Source organism: Neofelis nebulosa, chromosome X (assembly GCF_028018385.1).
Source record: "Neofelis nebulosa isolate mNeoNeb1 chromosome X, mNeoNeb1.pri, whole genome shotgun sequence".
NCBI lineage: Eukaryota > Metazoa > Chordata > Mammalia > Carnivora > Felidae > Neofelis > Neofelis nebulosa.
In genome coordinates, this window is record NC_080800.1 from 102,891,349 (window position 1) to 102,914,715 (window position 23,367).

General features: G+C 38.2%; 1 protein-coding gene across 5 annotated transcripts in view; it reads right to left on the reverse strand.

Annotated features, from left to right (window-relative positions):
* TENM1 (teneurin transmembrane protein 1) overlaps nucleotides 1–22,651 on the reverse strand; it is a 789,989-nt gene extending 767,338 nt beyond the window's left edge. For 3 of the 5 annotated variants that reach the window (XM_058713217.1, XM_058713216.1, XM_058713215.1), the window contains exons 1-2: nucleotides 22,052–22,651; nucleotides 4,702–4,768 (exon numbers count right to left, since the gene is read on the reverse strand). The gene's annotated coding sequence lies outside the window, so the exon portion shown is untranslated. The remainder of the gene's footprint in view (nucleotides 1–4,701; nucleotides 4,769–22,051) is intronic. The other 2 variants (XM_058713213.1, XM_058713214.1) reach the window with 2 other exon arrangements.
* Nucleotides 22,652–23,367: the final 716 nt, after the last annotated feature.

Sequence of the window (23,367 nt, forward strand, 5' to 3'; positions counted from 1 at the left end):
TGAGGTTTAATGATTATCCATTTTATTTTATTTTATTTTATTTTATTTTATTTTATTTTATTTTATTTAAGTATAATTAGCACACAGTATTATATTAGTTTCAAGGGTACAATATAATGATTCGACAATTCCATACGTTGCTCAGTGCTCACCATGGTAAGTGAAAATGGGGTAAAATCCCCATTTTAAAGATGAAGAGACAAAAGTTTAGAAGGATTATATTTAATCTACTTGCCCAAGGTGTACAGCAAATTATGTGCCCAGAATTGGATCATTTTATCTACTTAAACCCGAAAGTATATGCACATAACCTCTACAGAACAGGAATCAGACTCATAACACATGAGTCAGGTAAGCAAGGACTAAGACAAAGGGGGGTTGCAGACACTGTGGACTGAACAGGGTATACTCAAGCTGTAAGCATTTAAATAAAAGGAAAGGGAGGGTGGGGAGGGAAAAGAGACAAAGAAGAGCCCTGGGTTGCAAACAAAACATATCTGAGGACTGATCCTGAGCAGTAGGCCACTAGCTTGACACTTCTGTTTCATACTACATTCAATTCTCAACTTTATGCTTGTCATAAAACCCACGTCAGGATAATTTATTGGGACAGTAGTGCCTATAAGTGTCCCATGAAAGAAAGAAAATTTTTCTACTTTTCACCTATCCATGAACTTTGCATTCTAGACATCAATGCAAATGGGGGGGGGCAAGGGGATGGTGTAAAGGGACAAAAGTGGTTCATACAAGGAGAGAGGAAGAGTGCTATATTCTTCCTGAGACTGTTGGTGGGATTTTAGGGATCTCATAAATGCTTGTACTTCTAATGGAGGGGCCTGGTAATGGATATCCAGGGGGAAAAAGGGTCACTAGACAAATATCCCTGTGCACCAAGATCAGAATAAACCACGCCTTTCAGCAATCATGACTGCTACCTAGAGACTTTGCCGCAAATTTTCTGTAATGGGTAAACCTTAGTGTACTAGTTCTCTATTGCCACTATAATAAACTACTACAGACTTGGTGGCATAAAACAACACAGATTTATCTTCCATTTCTGAGAGTCAGAAGTATGAAGTGAGTCTTGATGGACTATGGTAAAAGTGTTGGCAGGGCTACATCCCCTTCTGGAGACTGTAGGGGATAATCCTTTTCTTTACCCTTTCCAGCTTGGAAAGGCTACCTCCCAATTCTCAGCTCATAGCCACTGTCTTCAAAGCCAGCAATGTCCTCTCACATTTTTAAGGACCCTTGTGATTACAACGGGTTCACCCAGTTAACCAGAATAGCCTTCCTATTTGAAGGTCAGCTGAATAAGCAACCTTAATTCCATCTTCAAGCTTAATTCCCCTTTGTCATGTGATGCAACATATTCACAGATTCCAGGGATTAGGACATGCATGTCTTTGGGGGACCATTCTGCCTACCATGACCAGTGATTCCCAAAGACTTTTTGAGTGGGGAGCTATTCAGGATTATATATCTCAACTGCCCTATTGGGTACGTTCTGATATGTGAATGTTTTTAATTAAAAATATATATGAATGCCATGAGCAAATAAACTCATATGCATTCCACACCTACCAAAATTGATTATTTTATTTCTATGTGTGTAAGTCAGGTTTCACCTATCTACCGTGAGCTTGTGATTGGGGACCATGCCCCTTATTGATTTTTGTTTCCCCAGCACCTAGCACCATACCTGGCATGTTGTAGAAATTTATTGTTTGTCACAGTAATAAATAAGTGAAAAATGCTTCTTCTGGGGGGGAGGGAAACATTTGTAGAGTTGTATTTGTTACTTAGGTCAGAGCTGTATATATCTCCAAAGCTGAATATAGTGCTAAAAAAGGACGGGAAGCTGAACATACACTATTTTAAAAATCTATTTAAAATAGATGTCAGAGGCATTTTTTTTTATTATTTCTAACAGATCATTCATCAGTAGAATAAGGAGCAAAAAAGAAAAGGGAACTGCTCCCCTAAACCATATGAATTCTTACTTATATTTCATTTCAAATCAATAAAGGGAAAGTCACTTCTAAAGTATTATGATTCATGAACTTCATTTACCACTCCTTCTTTTGGATTTGATCAGAATAGCCATCTCTATATAGTACTAGAATTGTTGATATTTTATTGCATTACCACATCTCATTATTATGTATTAAACGCTAGTATTTATGGCCACTACTCACCCTGATGTGAGACAGAAAAATATTGAAGGCTTGGCATCAAGGAATAGGCCTGTATAGGGATGAAGGACTGACTAGGAAGAGTCAATGGTCCTTTGGCTACCCCTCAGATCATTAACTCCAAGTGGTTATTTGCTCCCATGCACTGTCCAGTGCCCTGGCTGTTATTGCTGTGATATGTTAGATGAAGAATATATTTTAAATGTTTTAATATGAACTCAGTGCTCATGAAGGGTGCCAGATTGAAAGCACTGGAGTCTGAATTCATCGGGTTATGCACTTGGCTGGTTCCAAGTTACAGAGAGATGCTTGACCTTGAATGGCCACCCTGCAAGAGGAAGAAAACATACAGTTTTGCTGAACTTCAAGAGACTTAGGAGCAGCACAGCAGCATCCTGAAGTTAAGCATTTTTATCAAGGAGGAAAATAAGACTATTAACTTTGCTTGTACTTGACTTGATTTACTATAATGCCAATACTGGTGTGTGTGTGTGTGTGTGTGTGTGTGTGTGTGTGTGTGGTGGGGAGGGCAGTGGGTTAGGATACACAATTACTTCAACATAAAACAAATAAATGCCCTATTATCAATGCACTAAACCACTTAAACATGCAGCAATCTTTTTAACAACTGGTATGTGTATTCCAACTGAATGGCCAATCTTGATTCCATTTTGCATACCTGAGAAGAGCCCTTAGCTTTCTAAAAATCATAGACTGAGGAGGAAAAAAGTTGGAGCTATCCAGAGTTTTTATTATAGATATGAGAAAACCAAGGCTCAGAGTGGAAAAGTGACCTGAGGAGGCCCATATCACTAGTATGAGACCGGGAGCAGAGCCCAGGTTTTCTGATTAACAGGCAAGGGCTTTTCTAGTATATCATGTTGTCTCTCTAAGGGAGAAAAAACTAGCTGCTCTCTGAACCTTTTAAATATTTAGTGCCAATTATTTTCATAAGTGTGCATTCTTTTGGCCTGTTAGGCATTTTTCCTCCATTCTGATCTATTCATTCACCTTAGGTTAAGAAGACTATCATTTTTCACACATTTAAGCTTCCTTAAGTATTAAAAAAATATCTTTTAGTTAATAATATGCAACTGGCAAACTCACAATTTCCAAATTAAGAACAGTATTTCCACAAATGATACAAAATGCAAACATCTCGACTTCCTTCCTAAGTTTCTCTTTTAATCTGTCATTTTATTTTCTGATACTTTTTTTCTCCTGTAGTGATCTGAACTTTTTGGCAATAGTATTGTCTTAAAGGCAGTACCTCAAGAAGAATGGCAAATAGAGCTACATGCATAGTTAAAACTGACAAATCCATTTAAAATTCCCATTACAGACTAATCTCAATTCACTGAAACCTAATTTAAGGAAAAAAAGAAACCACTTACTATACCTGTACTGTATTTTTCAATTGGCAATACAAATTCCAAGATTTTAAGGATTTCATTTTTCATGTAATTTCCCTGTAATTTCATTGTTTTCATTGTTTTGTATTTTAAAGAAAGTATAAAGTGATTCCAAAGACTTATCACAAATTCAGATCGTCCTTTTCACTTTTTTACAAGTTACGATGAGAATTCATATTTGAACAATAATGCATAGCGCTACCAATACACAGGTAGCAAAGAAAAAAAACAGTATTCTCGATTTCTCACTTACTAAGTACTGAACTTTGACCAATATTTTTAATAAGAATGATGGCCAATGAGGGATGTCTTTCAGATAACTGAAGATTTTGATTAATCTCCAAGTCTCCTTCTTCTCGCCACATTTCCTCACATATTCCATGTACCAGAGGACTAAATATAGAAGCAAATGCTTTGTCAATACTCCAGGTGAATTCTCTCTACGTTGGCACATTTACCAAAAGAAAAGACACAATAACTTTTGCCCAGTAGTTGCTCAATAAATATTGAGCATACAGACTGGTAGATGGATGGATGAAAGGAAGGACAGAATGGTAAATAAATGAATGCAATACCATGTTAATACAGATATTTTACTTGAGACTTTCCTAAAAAATTAAAACATTAATTTCAGGAGGCAAATATTTGTTTTGTCATTAAAATTCTCTGAATGAAAATATTTTTTCCATTGATATGGAGAAATACCATGCTTATTTGCAGTCAGTGAGAAGCACTAAATGGTTCTGCAAACATCCTCATTAGCCACTGCTGTTCCCGCATACTTTGCCTATATTCCCATCAGTCAAGGAGTCTCTTGGTTTTAGCAGCTGTATATAAAAAAGGTCATAGGATCATTCAAATACGTAAGAAAGCTTGCATATTTGATTTTGCAAAGGCTCTCAATTATGGAGTACAAAACACAAACTTACCTATACAATGGCCAAGTAAGTTTTTAGAAATTTAAAATAATGCGTTTCATGTACATGACACTCAATGAACATAACTGATTTTATCAGTGAAACATTCCCTTCTTTTCACATTGTGCAACAAAGTGTTCAATTCCCAAAGTAAATTTCAGTGTAGAATGCACATACCTTGGTAGATCCAGAAGTTACTGGAACCAAAAAGGAGACAGCTGAATAAAGGTCACCCTTGTAATTCCTGTAAACAAATTAGGCCAAATTATCCTTCAAACATATGTACAAGCAGGTCCAAAGCAGTCCTTCTATTAGGGAAAGGAAGAGACACATGTGGGGTTGGGGCAGGAGTAGGTGTGGGGGGTGTGATTATAAGACTTCATTTTGCAATTCACGAGGGATAATGGGGTCAGTTTCCTAAAAGGTCTGCTTAAAACCTCACACAATTATATTAACTATGTTGCCAATAAGGTGTTGTTGTTTTTTTTTAGTTTTTCAAAGTTATCTTTCTTCAAATAAATAGTGAGTTAGTTTAAATATCTTAGCTGACAGGTATGTATGTCTCAGTGTGCTTAATTACGTGGTAATAAATCATAATTTATACACATATCCCTTCTAAGATTGTGTATACATAAGTTTCAAAATAGATGAGAGTTGGTTAATGGAAAAGAATATTTTGCAGCAACCTTTTCAAGGATATAAAGTAAATAATAACTTTAGTTGAAGGGTTACACATTATTAGGCACAATAAGGAGTTTTTAAATTAACAATAAGTATACCTAGAGGTCTATGGAATTCTCACCCAAAAAGACTGTCCCAACTTAATACCATGCAATTATTATTCAATATACCACTCATTTTGAGATGAAATGACCACAGTTTCAAGGAGTTTTCACCAATATAAACAATTTACAGTAATTTCAATTTCTTAAACTAAAATAGTCTTTTATGGTTTACCAAAAGCTTTCCTATACACATTTTATTTAATCCTCAAAACAATTCCAAGGAAACAGAGACTGAGAGGTTAAATGGCTGGAACAATGTCACGTGTGCAGCTAGGCAGAGCCAGGACTAGAATCTACATCCCTTCACTTTTGGTTCAGTCATTTTTCCAATGTCCCACATGACTTCCTTCATTCAACAGTTATAAAATTTACTATATGTCTCCATAGGCCACACTTGCTACTGAGCAACAAGGCAGGAAATATACCTGATAATAATCCCTTCTATTTCACTCAACTTGAGAGATACATTTCTTCCTTTGATTTGTACAGTACCCACTATGAAGTCATATAGATGTTTAACATATGAACTTTTAAAAGTCCTTCAGTGGTAGTGTAACTTGGTACAATATTTACGGCAGGCAACTTATCAGTAGGTACCAAAAGCCTTAAAAATATGCATTCCTTTTGGCCTACTCTGCATGTATACATTTCTAAGGCAATTATCAGAGATGTACACAAAGAGGTATGTGTAAGAATTTTTGTCATGATGCTTTTTATAACAAATACTGGAAATTGCCTAAATGCCCAATAATTGGAGTTCAGTTAAAAAAAATCATGGAATAACCATATGATAGATTACTAAACTGCTATTAAATAAGAGATTGTTAGGATTTGTCATTTCATATAATTTCTACCTATGACTTTGATTTGCTGCTTTTAAATTATACTCTGGAAGAGGTGGGAGAGGGGAAATATAAAATTTTCTTTTACATAGTTGGTTGTTTCTTCACGTCTCTGTGTCTCTGTGTCTTCCTCTGTCTGTATCTCTTTCTCTACACACACACACACACACACACACACACGTATATACATATATATATACACACACAAACATATATATACATATATACATGTGTTTGTGGTATGTGTATGTGCGTATAGATACATATATTATTTACGCACAAATGTTACCAATATATTGATAAATGAAAAAAAACACATTATAAAGTAGTTATATGAGTCCAGCTTAAAAAAGATATATATGTATGTAAAATATATATGATTTTGTGCTTTCTGTGTATCTGTATTTTCTAATTTTCTATAATGAACATATATCACTCATATATTAAAAAAACCAGGTTTTAAATTCTTCAAAAATTCATTTTAGGTTGGTGGGGGGGACGGGTTCAATAGTTGATGGGTATAAAGGAGTCCATTTGTTGTGATGAGCACCAGGTGTCGTATGGAAGTGTTGAATCACTATCCTGTATACCCGAAACTAATACTACACTGCATGTTAACTAACTGTAATTTAAATTGAAAAAATAAATAAAACAAAAAACAAGCTTCAAAAATCCATTTTAGAAAAAGCAGTGTGGTGAATTAAAACCAAAGAAAAAGGAAAACAAAAACTGTAAAGATTTTCTTAAGTTTATTTATTTTTGAGAGAGACAGGGTGAGAGCACACAAGCAGGAGAGGGACAGAGAGAAAGTGCAACACAGAATCCAAAGCTGACTCCAGGCTCTGAGCTGTCAGCACAGAGCCCTACACCGGGCTTCAACTCACTAACTGTGAGATCTTGACCTGAGCCAAAGTTGGATGTTTAACCTTAAGACTGAGCCACCCAGGCACTGCTGGAGAACAAAAACTTTAAACTGTCGTAGTCCAATATTTTATGATTGGCACTCAATTAACCTTATGGCCCCAATTTATCAATCAAGTAAACCCCAAACCCATTTTTTTTTATTTTTTAAGTTTATTTAGTTTTGAGAGAGAGACTGAGAGAGCGGGGGAAGGGCAGAGAGAGAAGGAGAGAGACAGTCCCAAGCAGGCTCCACACTGTCAGCCCAGAGCCCCATGTGGGGCTTGAACCCACGAACCACGAGATCATGACCTGAGCCGAAACCAACAGTCAGACACTTAACTGACTGAGCCACCTAGGCATCCCAACTGTTATTTTTTTTATATTGAGGCAAAAATCTCATCAATAAGGACAAACAATTTAAAATTTCTACACAATAAATCAAGACAGAAGAAAATATATAAATGCAGTTTTTTAAAAAAATGTAGGTCAATAGCATTATTGTCATGTTTCACAAAGATCATCAATGTGACCTTGTAATGATAATAATAGAGTATTATATTATTACTAATGATCTCCATAGCCAATATACCATATATAAATCATTCATAATAGACTGAAGTGGTACTCTTAATTAGTTGCAATCTAATTGCCCAATGTGCATTTTTCATCACTGTTAATGTTGCTCAAAAAAGACATAGTTCTGCTCAAGTGTTCATGTGGTTCCATAACAGTGCTAAGTTAGAATCTTTCAAGGGAAGACATTTCAGAAAGTACTTAGATCTTGACTACAAAAAGTATTTCTGGCTCTTCTGCCACATATACCAGAGCAAGTCTGTAGAAATTGGCTTCATACCCATCAGGCTGATTTTTCAAGGAGGTTAGCAAAAAATGCTTTAAAAAAATAAACTGCCCTATATGCAGCATTTTGCCTTGGTGAGATACACAGAGAACTGGGAAGCAAGAGGGCTTTGAAATTATTTAGCTCTTCTTTGCTCACTTCTCAACTGCCTTCAAACTGAAGACTTTAGGAGGATATCTCCCCATTTATGATTAGAGAAGGCCAGTTCTTATGTCGATCTATACAAGATACCCCAGGTCACTTGCCATCATTTACCAGTTCAAACATGTACCACTTCCCTCACCTTCCACCGCTTTATTTCACTCAAGAATTTATCTCCAAAAAAGAAACTGTTGACTGTCTTAATAATGCATGGGGGTTAGCTACCCTTTAGAAAAAAAAAAAGTTAGAATGTTTGATAGGACCATCATTGAACACAACCTAATAATGCACACCAGAGGCAAAAACAGCAGGAGCCACAAATGTTAGAAATGCATCTCGGGGCGCCTGGGTGGCTCAGTCGGTTAAGCGTCCGACGTCAGCTCAGGTCACGATCTCGCCGTCGGTGAGTTCGAGCCCCGCGTCGGGCTCTGGGCTGATGGCTCAGAACCTGGAGCCTGCTTCCGATTCTGTGTCTCCCTCTCTCTCTGCCCCTCCCCCGTTCATGCTCTGTCTCTCTCTGTCTCAAAAATAAATAAAACGTTAAAAAAAATCTGTAAAATCTTTAAAAAAATAAAAAAATAAAAAAAAAAAAAAAAAGAAATGCATCTCAAGTACTATTGGTTTTGGAGATAGAGCCTGCAAAGCAGAGTCCTAAAGCCAAATCTGAACAGCTCATTAAGAGTTCATCTAACCCACACTTTAATTAGAGCCACCACCTCTTGTTTGGTCCTACATAGAGAATAATATTCTACATCTTTCAGTTGTCTGCCTCTTAAGATGAGAGAGCCAATCATCTGAGATTGGCATGGAGATGAAATGCATAAATTGAAGGTGAGCAGAAGAATGGCCTAAGAGTCTGGCTAAAAAAACCCATATTTATATAAATACGCATGCATATAAGGATGCATATATGTGTGTGTGGATAGATATGTTCTGCAGATGAATTTTAAAGGTATAATTTCTATTTGTTTAGGAAATGGGCCATTTTTTACTTATTTTCAATAGTTACTCAATTATATACTAAGTATAACTATAACAACTTATTAGCACTTTCTATTTTCAAGGGACTTTGGGCTGCATATAGGTCACACTTTATTTTACTAATGAGTATATCTTTACATATTGCTACACATACTTTGAAAGCCCTAATGCTATTTTTCTAATGGGACGCTTACTCAAAGACCTTGCAGAAAATAATTGTGTTAATAACAGAGACAGTTTCCCCATTACAATGATCAGTGCTCTCAGACAATTAATGCCACAACACTCTGTATTGTCACTTTCTTCCTCAGGGCCTAGAGAACTTCGAGGTTTACGTTATTGGCTGCAGCTTCTTTTTTTTCTGGCAATATGGGCCTTTCTAATGATGAGACCTGCCAAAACTTGTCAATGCTATTTTTCTTCTTTTCCATTAGAGGTGACTGTGGCTGAATAGCCAAGTAATCTATAGTCTAACTTCACTTAATTGTTTTTACTACATGACACGAAGAAATATAGTGAGTAATCACGCCTGTTTTACATGAAGCAAATTGCTAGTGCTTTCCACAGCAATGTGAAGAAGTCTTAACTTGCCTAATCTCCCTGAACATCCTGTTCAAATCCCGACAGGATAAACTCAGCCCTCCTTGGCTCTCCAATGACTAAAGACTAGATTGGATCAGTGGATCTCAATCATTTTCCCTGTCTGTAGATCTCTTCAAAACAAAGGAGTGAGACCATACTACCCCAGTCACATCTGTATATTCCTCTCCCTCTAGCACCATCTCTCAAGGATAACAGGTTTACCCTCTCTTATTTATTACTGAAACTTCACTTCTAAGGTGGCAGTATTTATTTTTGTGTTTGTTTCTTTGTTTTCTAAGTGTATTCTTCTGCAGTGAAAGTTATACAGACTTATTGTAGAAAATCTGGAAAATGCAGAAGGTATAAAAGAAAAAAACTCACTTAATACCTACCTCCTCCAAACAGAAATAATCACTTTTAGCACTTTAGTGCATCGTTTTCCAGTCTTTTTTTTTTCTTTCTTATATACTGGGTAAATATAATTTTGTCTTCTGCTTTATTACTTGATAGCATAACATAAATGTTTTCTTTTTATCATAAAATATTTGTAAACATCATCTTTAATGGCCATAAAATATTACATTGTCTGGATGTACCATAAATCACTTAGCAATTCCCTTGTTGAATATTTAGGTTCCTTCATTTTTTCCACTATTAAAATTTCTGGTGAAAATCCTTGCCAATACAGCTTTTCCTGCACTTTGCATTACTTCTTTAGGACAAATTCCCAGGAGTAGAATTACTGGGTCAAATGGGTATGAGCATGTTTAAGGCTTTTGCTGCAAACTGCCAAATCTATACCAATGAACATTTCATCATGTCCTTATATTCATTCATGTATTCACCCAATACTTATTAAACACCTACTATGTACCAGGCACTGTGCGAGGTGATATGGATGCATTAGTGAACAACACAGACACAAAGTCCATGCCCTCATAGAGCTAATATGCTAGTACATTTGACAAATTATAAATACATAAAAATACAGTGTGGTACCAGGTAGTGGTGAGTAATATGAGGAAAAATAGAAATGGAAAAAGGCACAGGAAATGAAGAATCATGACCGGACTCATTACACAGGATGGCCAAGGAAGGCCTCTATGATTAAGGAATATTTGATCAAAGATCTGAATAAAGTGGGAAAGTAAGCTTATAGAAATCTTGGAGCAAATTCATTTCAGGCAGAGGAAATGGCAAGTGCAAAGACCCTGAGAGACAAAAAATGCATGGCACGTCTAAGAAACAAAATGGAGGACAGTGTGGCTAGAATGTTATGACCAAGGTTTGGTGGGGAAAACAGTAAGATGCAAGACCCAAAAACAGACCAAATCACACAGGGCCTGGTAGGCCATAGTAAAGATTTAAAATTATTTTTCGAATTTTTATTTTAAGTGTAAGAAGAAGGCAGCCATTGGAGGGCAAAGAGCAGGAAAATCACAAGATCTTATTTATGTTTTAAAAGGATCACGCTGGTTGCTGTGTAGAAAACTACAGAGGGGCAAAAATGTGTGTAGGGGCACACTTAGGAGTTATTTCAGTATTCTAAGTGAGAGATGATGGTGGTTTGGTCTAAGGTGTTAATGACGAAGATAAAATGTTTCAGACAAGATACAGTCTGAAGGTATAGTCAACAACATTTGTTAATTGGTTGGATGTTAGGTGTAAAAAAAGATGAATCAACAAGGACTCTAAAGTGTGGAGCTTGAACAAGTGCACTGAGCAGTATCTTACAAAACCAACCGAAAAAGTCCTTGTTTTTATTGTTTCTAACTTGCATTTATTTTGATCATTGAAGATGGAGCTTTTTTTTTCACATTTATTGACCATTGTATGAAAAATCTGTTCATGCCTTTGTTCAGATAGCATTCATAAAATCCTTTCCTTCCTTAGCTTCCATTTCATTATTTTCTGGTTTGCCTCTTACCTCTCTGACCTTAATCTGACTTGCTTTCCATTGAAGGCTTCTCTTACTTCACCAACCTCTTAAAGTCCAGAGTTTCTCCAGAGTTTCTCAGGATTTCATCCTTGCGTCTCTTCTTACCCCATATACACTCCTTAGGTGAACTCCCCCACCTATTCCTATGATTTCAACTACTACATTGACCAATGACACACAAATATCTACCTCCAGACCTCATCTTCAGATCTGGATTTCCATCTGTTACAAACCATCTCCATCTGGATGTCTGGATGGCGTCTTACATTAAATAAATCCAAACTTGACCTCATTATCCCCACCAAAACAGACTTTTTCTTCTATTTTCCCTATACTGCTTAATAGCGTTACCTAATTTCCCAAGCCAAAGTCTCAGAGTCACTCCTCCCTCTCCGTCACCCTCTACATGTTTTCATTTTCCAAGTCCTCCTAAGGCTACCTTATAAGTGGTTCTCGAATTCCTTGCCCCACCTCCATCTGCCACTGTTTTTGGTGCATATCCTCATAATTGCTCAGTTGCAACACAGTCTCTCAATGTCTCACTATTACTACTCTTAATCGATTTCAATCCATTCTTCATACAGATGTCATCTTCCTAAAACCCAAAGTTGGTGACCTGTCCCCACCATTTTAAAGCCCCTCATCTGAAGTTCATTTACTGAGACAGAGAGAGTGAGAGAGAGAGAGACAGAGACAGAGACAGAGAGAGAGAGAGAGAGAGAGAGAAAACATGCATGAGTGGGAGGAGGGGCAGAGAGAGAGGAAGAGACAGAATCCCAAGCAGGCTCTGCATTGTCAGCACAGAGCCTAACTCAGGGCTCAATTTCACAATCTGTGAGATCATGACGTGAGCCGAAACAAAGAGTCATATGCCCAACCGACTGAGCCACCCATATGCCTGTCCCTAAGGTCCCTCATTAATTCAGTAGGCTCTGCTACAACATACTACATTGCATCATTTTGGATAAACAGCAGAAAAACCACCATTCTCCAGTTTAACTCTCCAGACAGGGAAATCTTAATACATTCATTCACTCAACAAATATATACTAAGCATCTTCTGTGTGTCAGGCACAAGGAGAGATATAAAATATCTTTCCCCACCTGGATAGGAAATAAAATGAAACTCTATTATCCTGGGTTGGTATTCTCCATTGCTAATTTAGCCTCTAATTTAGCCTCGTGCACTCTTGCAATCCTTACCATGTAGAATGTGGTTCCCCTGTTCTCTGACTAAAACATTCCTAACTGTTCTTTAAAAGCCAATTCATATGATACATCTTTTATAAAACTGTATATACCTTTGAGCTTCCAGAGCATTCTAATTATTCCTCTTCTAGAGGACTTGTTATATAACAATATGCTTATATGTCTGTCTCCTCCATTAGACAGTAAGTTTTTTTTAATTTTTTTAATGTTTATCTATTTTTGAGAAAGAGACAAAGCATGAGCAGGGAGGGGCAGAGAGAGGGAGACACAGAATTTGAAGCAGGCTCTAGGCTCTGAGCTGTCAGCACAGAGCCTGACGTGGGGCTCAAACCCACAAACTGAGATCATGACCTGAGCGGAAGTCGCAGCTTAACGGACTGAGCCCCCCAGGCACCCTTAGATGGTAAGTTTTTAAAGTATCTTCGTATCACTGGGTAAACACAAGCACTTTTAAAAAGTTTTGGCAAATGAATGAATGAGAAAATGAACATATGGTGTTTTTTTCTTCATGAAGATTATTTTATGATGTATAATCAGGGGCGCCTGGGTGGCTCAATCGCTTAAGCGTCTGACTCTTGATTTCGGCTCAGTTCATGATATCAGGGTCATGATATCTAGCCCTATGTAATGCTCCTTGCTGGGGGTGGAACCTACTTGAGTCTCTCTCTCCCCCTCCCTTTGTCCCTCCCCTGTTCTCTCACTCACTAGCTCTCTTTTGCTCTCTTTCTCTCTAAAAAAAAAAAAAATATGATGTATAATCAAACTTGTGTAATACTGAAGTCTTCATGGAAAAGACTTGGGACTTCAACACACATTGTCCCAGAACTCTGTGTAAAGTTGATTCTTTTTCTGCCTTTTCAACAACAAAGAAGTCTCAAGTATTTTGCTAAATATCTGGGACCAGAGTTCTCTCACTACATCTATTGCTGTTTTAAACATTTCCTTAAACATGTTTTATCCCATGTTTTACAGAAATATATTGTTGAAATTTTCTCGATTCTGTGTTGAATTACCCTTAAAATATTTCCATTGCACTGAATTCTAATTGTTTACATTAAAATTGCCTCACTTTCACAAGTTGTCCAATGTTTCATCAAGGCAATATCTCAAATGCGAGAAAAGAACAAAACAATGGGAAAAAATGTAGCACCCTTGTGTTAACACTTCATGGGTTTGAAACCAAAAATAAATGGTGTCACACCTAAGGGTTGACATTTTATTACACTAAACATGAAAGACAAATCACAAATGCACCAACAATGTATGGATATGTGCACAGAGTAAATCTGTAATAAAAGATAACATCCCAGGAAATCAGTGTATTATTTTAGCTTCTACCCAAGATCATTGAAAGAATGTATGAGCCAAAACCAATATAAAGAATAATATTTCACATTACACTTATAATTCGCTAGGATATGCATAAAGGAATGGTCGGATTTAGAAAAAGAATAAAGAGGTTAAGCACTACCAACACTTTAGTGAATGTCCCAGCATTTCCTTTCTCATAAACCTATACACTACCTCAATTCTTGGAAGGAAAGAAAGAAAGAAAAGAGAAAGAAAGGGAAGGGGGAAGAAATGAGAGTGATTTTATTGTTTTTTCAAGGTACAAAAGTCTTCTCAAATCTAAGCAATAGGTATCAATTGGCCAATCAACTGCACAGCGTTTTCCCTTAGAGGTCATTAAATCTCATTAGTGAAATTAATACTATCTTTCCAAAAGCAGTTTCTCATTTGACTTGCATAGCAATGATGTCAATGCTTCCCTACATTGCTTAAAGCTCTAAACATGTAATGATTCACAATCACAAAAATACATTCATTTCAAGCATGGAGTAAGCAAATAAGTGATTTATGTTTCTGTAAATGATGTTTGTAAAATGCATGTCAAAAATGTACGTATACTTTTTAATAAATATTCCTTTAGAAAAAAATTCCTTCCCCACACACATAAGCACAAACATATTTTGGGGCTAGTTAATAAAGCAGGAGATCACACGACAATATCACTCAAATGCTTGCAATTAAGCAGAGCAGCTTTAAAAAAAGAAAATCACTAATGCTAAAGGGGGGTAATGCACAGAGTATAAATTCAAAATGTTGATCAGAAACATTTTGTTGATAGGAATCGAGTTAGCTAGGAACATTTCAGATTTAGAAGGCTTCCAGTCACCCTGAGGTTGTAGTGTATTTATACACCTCTATATTTAAACACAGGTGGTAATTACCAAGATTGAGACACCTTTAATAAGGCATCATCATAGGTGCAAAGGATGTGTAGCATAAGATGAGTTCATTATCAATAACTTTCCCGAATTAATCATCTCTTAGGACATTTACTTTTAAATGTACCTGAAAAAACCTGGATTATTGAGATAGGCCATCTGCAGTATCTTTTTCTAATTTCTCTGAACAACTGAAGAGTTTTCTTAAAATGTCCATATACAGCTGTGACACAGGGATTATAATATCTAATAAACCAATTGACCATCTAATCTGGCACCTTCTCTTTGACAGGTGTCTAAACCATATAGAGGCATGAGAAGTAATACAAACACTTACAATCCACCAATTATGCAAAATCATCCAACTGGGAAATTTTCTCCTTGACCTTAGCCAGCGATCAGATTTTCCCTGAAGTATGTAATGTACTTTTATTTTGGCTGCTTTAAAAATCCTCATTCATACAGGCAGCTAAAAACATTAAACTGTGATTCCAAACATTAAAATGAAAATGGATTTCCTTTGATATAACCATAAAGGGCTTCTACTGAAAGTTTCATATATACAGCTGCATCAGCATCCTGAATATTCACAGTACCTTTCTACTAAATAGGAGAACAACTGAAAAGTAAATATACAGTAATTTTGAAAGGGAAACTGAGGTTATAACACAAGAACATCATTTGGATGAATAGCCAAAATTCATTGATCAGATATTTGGAACCTTCCAGATGATTGTCTGTTATTTTGCATCGTACATCCAGATGTCATGCATCTGCTGAAAGGCTAGAGGAAATCAACGTGACACAGAAGATAGGGCACAGACAGATAGTGGGGAATCTCCATGTTCAACATTGATGATTGACTCAATTTTTCATGTTTTACTCAGATATTTTCATATCACACCAGTATGGCTCAAGTAACAGAAGTAAACCAACTAACACATTCAATACCCAACAACTGGATACCAATATCATCAATATTCCCTAAAACATAAAAATGTAAATATTGTTTTTCCTAAACTTTTAAATCACTACTTCATTCTGTCGTTAATAATTCTGAGATATTTATGTTTTGAAATTCTAGTCACTTTAAAACAAAAAACCTGTTGACACAGAAATATGTATCTTCATTCTTTTTTCATCATCAAAATCCTTTTGGGGAATCACTCTTTCTTAGCCATAATACAGAAATTTGTTTACAGCCATAAACTCACAAGAAAAAATATTAGTTTATCAGGACCCATAGCTGATAATATTGCAAAAGGCTTAACATGGATTGCAATTCAGCTCATATTAGAGTTTGTGATTCCAAAATTCAATTTTGTAAGTCATAATCAGCCACAAAAATGTTACAACAGAATATGAGAAACATTAAAAGGCAATTTCCTCATTGTTGACTACTTATCAACTGACAACTTAGTCAATTAAAATTAAAACAATCAGCATGCTTTATGGTGACGGGTAAAATGAGTGTTTTACAGATTTCAAATAAATGTTTTCAAATCCATTTTGTCGCTGTAATAAAAAAACAAGTGGGGCATAGATATTTTAATAAAATTGTTTTTATATTTGGAAAGGAAAAATAACCAATCCTACTGGAAAAGTCAAGCATCATTTATACTTAACTTTACTATGATCACTAACTAGGCTTCTTCAAAGTCTACAAAATCATAATTTGAATGAACATATTTTTTCAATATAATAGCTATTACGAAACTATTTTACGGCTGTGAATGTCCTCATAGAACAAAAATGCTCTGTAGCACACATAAATACCAACAAGAACGCACGAATCAAACCTCTATTTCTGTGATTATTTTTAAAGAACTGCGTGAGTAGGGGACAGAGAGGGTAAGCAGTAGATCTTCGGGAAAATGACAGAGATGGCACTGATTTTTTGTTCTGCTTAATCATTTATTGCTCACAAATTCAATTCCTCAGCCTTTTATGGTTACTTTCAGAGACCAACAGGCTGGCATGAAATTAAATTAACAAGCAGGTTCCCATCCTGAATTAGTGACTCCCAGCTGTCTGTCCGTCTAGTTTCCATGGCAGTAGAAGAATCGGTGGAAAATGAGGTGCAGAAAATTGTAAGAAGCCAACATATCAAACTCTTTAAGTTGATTTCTTTAAACCGATGAATCAGTAGCGGGGGTGGTGGGGGTAGGCAGAATCGAAGTTAAAGTTTTTAATATCCTGGCTTGTTGAAAAAGCCAGTGTGTTTCTGTTTTTGTAATTGCTAAGGGGTGCAAACATCTCCTTATGCATTTCATTGAAGGCTGTAGATTCAGGGTGGCATACAGTTTATTATGTATTTTATAGTAATCCAAGAGTGTTTAATGTAGTTTACATTATGTTAAAGTGTTTCATTTTTTCTTTCTCTTTTTGGCAAAAATATTAAGATTCATCAGGCTGTTAAATGACTCCAAACTTCTAGAAACTAAGTAAGAAATTCTCTCAACAAACCTGATGTTTGTCTGTATTACCCCAAACAGCTGGATGGTTGATGAACTTTTCACTTACGTATTTGAGATAGAGCCATAGAGACCTTTCATAAGCACCCAGAAAAAAATACTAATCTTGGCCCATACCTACCATAAACACAGATATGAAGGCTAAGAGTAAGAGCTTCACAGGGGGTGATCCACTAATATGAAAAGAGACCATTTAACACATTTTCCTATGTTCATTTTTCAATTAGCCTCTCCACTCGTACAGTTAGAGTAGAGTGGGAACGGAGAACCCAATATTTCAGAATCATTACATCACACTGAAAACATCATCCAAGAGGTAGTGGTTAGTTGGCATATATGCATGTTTCACCATATGCTATTGTTTACCTAACGTGGAGGCTTGGACAGGAAGTAAAAGTCATATTTTTTAAAAAATTGTAAATTATCCAAGATTATACTTCCAGGTCTAGAAATGAGTACTAAAGTTACATAAGAATTTAACAGGCTTTATTTATCAGACTCTAAATTATTATTTTTTAAATATTAGGAATCCAACTTCAACTGTAAAAATATTTACCATCTCCAATTAAAACTAGTTTGCTTGATTGTGTACAAAAATGTTAACAGTGCAACTGATATAAATATTGTTATACAATAATTTTCACTTTATGCCATCAAATTCCAATTTCCTCAGCCTTATTTTTCATGGGTTCCAAATGTAAGAATTTTGTTGGTCTTGCTAAATTGTACCAACTTGCACCTAGCAAACTACATTATAAAATTGTCATAACAGAGTACCACATACCGAAGACACCTATGGTTGGACCATCAAGGTTATTAGGAATAATCAAAAGCTGTGTGAAATCTTTTCTAGCATTCACCTGCTCAAACTAAGCACGGTTCTAGCTGGTTCTATTTAATATTCCCTTTCCTCAGTTTCAAAAAAATTAATGGAAAACAGAAAGAAATAGAAATAATAGATCAAGCCTGAATAACAGAAAGAAATAACATATTAAGCCAGGATTCAGAATGTTTTACCTTTTAGGGGAAGGAAAAATAATAGTAGTCTACATTCAAAATAGCGATTTAATCTAATACTCAGAACCTGCAGATGATTTAAAACACTTATTGTATATGGAAATAGTTTTGAAATTTGATTCTTCTTAATTTTTTATAATCAGAAGCAGCTACACTCCCAGCTATGGATATATGCTGTTGATCATAACTGCTAAATACTCTCTCCTACAATATTCTTCATGATTTAATCTGCCTGTAGTTGTGCTAGTAATCCAGTTCAAACCTTCATGCCAAATGGCAAATGATGGAAAGCTTCTTTTTTTTTTTTTAAGTATGCATGGATTCCTACATTTGAAGGTAAATTGACAGGAATTTAAATATATATATAGAATTTTCATAAAATTATTATACATGTTTTATATATGATGCATGGCATTCTTTAGATAGTGTGCATGTGTCTGTGTGTCTGTGTCTGTGGGTGTGTGAGAGAGAGAGAGAGAAAGAGAGAACAAATATGTGAGTACTATTAAAAAATTTGTTTTCATTAAAAAAAAATCATGAGTATGCAAAGTACTGGTCTTCTTTTGACCTCAGGTCGGTAAGTGAGTAAATAAATAAATAGTTTGAGAAACCGTAGGGGATTTATTAACCATAATCTATACTAAGCACTTGATAAACTAAAAACTGAAAGTGATGGACTTCTGGGAAAAGCAAGCTTCAAGCAAAAATTACAAGGATTCTAACTGCTATCTCTAACATAGAATGGAAAAAAAGGTGTTATGTTAACTAACACTGAACCTTCTTATCATTTCCATGTTTTTTAAGGTCGTCATGGAAAATAAAGTTCAGAGGCAACATATCAAAAAAATATTTTGCAGTTTGACGATTTAAAGAAATACTGCACAAAATAAACTTAAATGCTGAGTTGTTCTGCTTCAGCAAGAATCTTTGTATTAAAGGCAAAAAGGTACAATGACTATAAGGGGAACTATGATTATGTCAGTGTTATTCACACATATGATAATTGAATTAAAACAATGAGACTTCTAGGGTGTTCGGACTTGGACTTCCAATTAGGCCTTTGAATGAGACGGTGATTACATATAATCTGATTTTATTTTTTAACACTCCTAAATATTTGAGTATCTGGAGTCTCTCTTAATCACCCTTACAGCACAATGATTCTGCAAAGCCTTCTTTCCTTCAGCCTCACTGTATATTGTGTTCATAATCTGGACCTAGAACTAATGGTAAATACTAATTCATGTATTAAAAAATACTCATTTTCTACTGTGTCTGACATTGTTCTAGGGACTAGACTCCATTAATTTTATTATGAGAATGTCAACATTTCTTTTGTAGAGTTGTTTTCCAGAAACACCTGTTTATCAAAAACATTCTGGGGGACAATCTGAAAACTTTCAAATAACATTTAAAGCATGGATTCATTTTAGAAATTACCTGAACCCCTCTTCACATGTACCTTGTGACTTTTATTATCATTAAAAAGTTCCAACATTACCTGGGCATACTTGAAAGCTTTTAACTACCTTAAAAAAAAAAAACAAACTTCACAATAGTAAATTAGTTAACATATCACCCAAAAAAGTATTATAAACTTCGACCAAAATGGCAAAAGTAGGATTCTGCTTTTCCATTTATTTACCGTAAGGGTCATACTGTGTCTTATAAAAATTCATTTTCTTCCACACTGCAGATAGAAAGAGCAATGAGGGGGGGTGAGCAAACGAACAAATGCTGGGTAATCATGGAGCATAAGGTAAAGCTATGGATCTCCTTTTAATAGAAAAAATCCTTTTCTTCTTAGACTCTACTCTTTCTTGGCAGCACTTAAGTACCCTATGCTCCAAATCGAATGTCTTCGGACTAGGAAGATGAATCAGGATATTCAGCCAGGATATTCAGCCAAAAGATAATAATAAAGCAGACATTTGCTATGTCTTCCCAAACAGGTTAAGAGTTGCGACTGACTCTCACAGTATAGTGTACCTGCTTTGTTAGTTATAATCATTGAGCAACCATCTAAAATTCAAGGAATCTGTCTGTGACCCTTACTTACCACAAACGCGATCAATTAAATGTTAATCAAACAGTACCTATTAGAGTCCACTGGGGTATTTCGTTTCCTTTTGGTTTCTGAAACCGAATGGCTACTAATTTCCCTTCACTAGCACCAGAAACTTCTTTTTGCATTTCTTCCGGCCACTTCAAATACACCTCGGGATTAACATTCCAGGAAAATAAATAAATAAATAAACGGGAAAGTTCAGGCGGCTCCTGACCAACTAACTGCTTCCTACGGAAAATGTGGAGTTTTCCTACGCATATTAGCATATCGCCAGTAGCAGTGATGCAGATCTGCTAAACCCAAAGCTGCCGACGGCATGCACGAGCTGCAAACCAGCCCTCGCCCCCGCCCCTACTCTCCTGGTGGCGAAATAGATGTCGAGACATCTACTAGTGGAGTGAGATCGTTTGTCTCCGCAATTGTAAACAACTGAATGCACTGGGTTTGCTGAAATGTTTAAATGCACTCCTGACTGTAAACACATCCACTCACCAAGTCGCGCTAACTCTCCCTTCTCCACCTCTAGGAAAAGCACCCTAAAACTGAATTCTTAATCCGCCCGTTGTGCAGTGGGAGAAAGTGAGGTTACGTTTCTCCAGCCATGCCCAGAGGGTACTTGGCGCTCCGCAGTTGTACTGGACACTGCTAGATTCCTGGGACCACGTCTCAGGATAAAATGCAAAAAAACACACAAACCCGCGCAGCTGAGCGCGTGGTTAAAGCCAACACCGACGGCTCCCAGAGCACCGACTACTGCGTAATGACTGTCTCTTTTGCCAAAGATTGGGGTGTAGGGAGGACGAATCGGGTGGGGCCCCAGATGGCGTAGGTAAGGTTCTAGAGTCCCCCCCCCCACCTCCGAATCTGGGCTCCCCGAGTGGGGTTCAAAAGGAAATTCAGAAGCAAACAGGTACTAAAGTGCGTCCTAGCCCCTAGGCATCTCCTCTCGAAAGGAAGGCAGTAGCGGGACCTAAGTGACTGAGCCCCAGGCGGGCGCTCCAGGTGGGAGGGATGCCGGGGAGAGGCGACCCCTGTCTCTCCTCGGACCGAACCTCCCCTCTCCAGCGTCCAGGTCCACTTGTTAGAGCGCCCCGGCTCTGCGTGAAAGCCGAGGCGCCCTCCCCCCCCCCCCCCCCCCCGCCTTTCACAACCAGAGGAGTTGGTTGGCAAAAGTGTCGCCTGTAAAGCCCAACGAGCCCTCGAAGGCGGCGCCCCCAGGGCCCACTGGAAGCTTGAACTGCGAACAAGGCCGACCTCCCACCTCCCCCGGGTGGTCCAGACCCCCGGGCCCAGCAGAGACCAAGAGAAGAAGGAGCGAAGGTTCTGCTTCCTCGGGCAGGACTCCCAGAGCGGACGCAGCCCGCGGTTCACAGCCGGGAGCCGCCATCCGTCGCCAGCAGCCTCGGGGTGAAGTTCGCCCGAGTCCTTGGGGTGGGAGGTTGGGGGTGGAGGCCGCGAGCCAGAAGAAAGGAGATGGGGACCCCGAGAAACGCACCTACCTAGTCCAAGCGCAAGTTTCGGCGACGTCCCCAGGTGCGGTCCCCCGCCCCCTCGCCAGGTGCTCAGCCCCGCCGGGCGCCGCCGGTGCCCGGGACTTCAGGCGTCTCAGCCGGCTCCTGCGGGAAACGACTGTAAATCCACATTACTGTTCGAGCTGCCGCTTGGGCCCCCGCATCGCTCTCCTCTGACTGGCGGCGGCGGTGCTCTCAGCCGGCCGCCGCCGGGGGCAGGAACCGAACCTGGCTACTGCCGCGCCAGCGGACGTTCCTTGCCAGGAGGGTGCTTGCGCCCGGGGTCGTGTGTGTGTGTGTGTGTGTGTGTGTGTGTGTGTGTGTGCGCGCGTGTGCGCGCGCGAGAGAGTGTGTATACGCGTGTGTGTCCGTGAAAGAGAGAGTGTGCGTGTATGTGCAAGCAGAAGGGGTGAGCTCAGCCCCCGGGGCACTCGGAGGTGAACTCCGGGCTAAGCCGGAGCCCGCCGCGCTCCCGGGTGCGGGGCGTCTGCACGGCTGATGGCTGTGCTGATGTTGCCGTGGCCGCCGCCGCCGCGCTCTAAGGCTGGTAGCGGTGGTGCAAAAAATGTTTCTCCGCTACTCGAGACCAAAAAACCTGCCCTGTCTACTGAGCATGCCCGGTTTGACAGCTCTACAGCCGAGATTTTTTTTTTTTTTCCTTTTCCCTAAGACTCCAGGTTTTAGCCGCAGCTGAGATGGGGGGAGGGAGGAGGAGCAGGAGGAGGGCTGAGGGAGCAGGTAACGGGCAGAGGAAAGGAAGTCAAGATGAGAAAGATCAGGGTGTTAGAGGATGGAGACAGAGAAGGAGAAAGCTGGAGATGGGAGCAGAGGAAGGAAATATGGATCGACTAAATTTAGATTTCGTACCACCCTGAGTTCCTGGCCAGAGGACTCTCACGACTAGCTTTTATTATTTTTTCCCGAGGGTTAGGTGATATATGGGGTTCGGAGGAGTGTTTGTCACCCCCAAGACCAACCTGGGACAGTGTTTCATAGTCATGACATACACAAGCACGCGGGCACATCACGCACACACACACAAACACACACAAAGGAGCGTGAGCACTGTTGTGCTCTGTAAAGCCTCAGGACTGACTTAGAAAGAATGTGAAGTCTCTTGCCAGTGTAACTTTGGCTAAATAAATAAATAAGAAGAAAGAAAAATCGAGCGAGAGAAATTGTTTGGGTCTCTCCTTCTCCCCTCTCCCCCGCCCTTCCAGAAAAGCCAAGCCCGTGAGTGCCATGTGTAAGTGACCCGCAAGCTCTCTCGCGTCCGTCTGTGAGAGCACCACTGACTGCCACCA